The sequence below is a fragment of the Pteropus medius genome, unplaced genomic scaffold (genome assembly GCF_902729225.1).
Source record: "Pteropus medius unplaced genomic scaffold, Ma_sr-lr_union100, whole genome shotgun sequence".
Lineage (NCBI taxonomy): Eukaryota > Metazoa > Chordata > Mammalia > Chiroptera > Pteropodidae > Pteropus > Pteropus medius.
In genome coordinates, this window is record NW_024354500.1 from 23,051,952 (window position 1) to 23,053,176 (window position 1,225).

The following is a 1,225-nucleotide window of genomic DNA, read 5'->3' on the forward strand; positions in this document are numbered from 1 at the left end:
CAACCATAAAAGAAGATGGCGGTACAGAGGAATAGCATAGAGGTGTTTTTTGTTGTTCTATTTGTGTTATTGAGGTATAATTGTATAAGTTTAAGATGTACACCCTGTTGCTTTGATGCATTTATACATTGCAATATGATTATTATCATAGTTTTAGTTAATATCTCTATCACCTTTACAGAATTAAGATTTGGTCTAGCAATTTTGATGTTTATAATATAATCTTGTTGACTATAATCTCTATGCTGTGCATTAGCTCTCTAGGAATTATTTATCTACTAGTTGCAAGTTTACATCTTTAAACATCTCCCCAATTCTCCTACTCCCAGTCTTCGGTAACCACCATTCTAGGCTCTTCTTTCACCTGTACAGTTTTTTTAGATTCCACATATAAAAGATATCATACAGTCTCTGTATTTCTTTCTCTGACTTAACTCACTTAACATAATACCCTCAAGGTACATCTATATTGTTGCAAATGGCAAGATTTCCTTCCTTCTAATGGCTGAATAATACTCCCTTGTATATATACAGTCACACTCTGCTTAAGGACAGGAATGTGTTTGGAGAAATGTGTCCTTAGAATTTTGTCCTTGAGTGAACATCATAGAAGTGCACTCACACAAAACTAAATGGAATAACCTGTCAATGTAAGAAAGTCCAAACTTGTAGAGAATTTTTATAAAATTTTATTTGAGCCAAACTGATAACACTTCTGGGAAGCAAGATCTCAAATTCTTAAGAGATAGTTTGCAGTTTTTTTCACTCATTTGGAATTGAGGAGGGAATGTAAGGAAGATTACATGAAAGTGGGAGAAATGAAGACAGTAATTGGATTATAGGATAGTTAATAAGATCACTTGCTTTCTTAAATGTGATTATAATTTATTTCAAAGGTAAATTAACCTTAGTGCACAGAAACAATGGACAAGGCTTGCTTAAGGCAAAGATAAACTTGTGCTAAAAAGTTGTATGCCTGCGGATGTGGTTTCATAGTGTAGTGGTTAGCATGTCTGCTTTACACGCAGAAGGTCCTGGGTTCGTGCCCCAGTGGAGACACAGTCCATGATCCACAGTCTATGGCCATGCCACCCTGAACAAGCCCGATGTTTGATCTTGGAAGCTAAGCTGGGTTGGGCCTGGTTAGTACTTGGATAGGAGACTACCTAGGAAGACCAGGTGTTGAAGGCATAAGAAAAAAAAAAAAAGTTATATGCCTGCGATT

The 1,225-nt window shown here is 36.0% G+C and overlaps 1 pseudogene; it reads left to right on the forward strand.

The window, feature by feature from the left end:
- Positions 1-1,075: 1,075 nt before the first annotated feature.
- Positions 1,076-1,191, forward strand: LOC120595234 (uncharacterized; annotated as a pseudogene).
- The last annotated feature ends 34 nt before the right edge of the window (positions 1,192-1,225 follow it).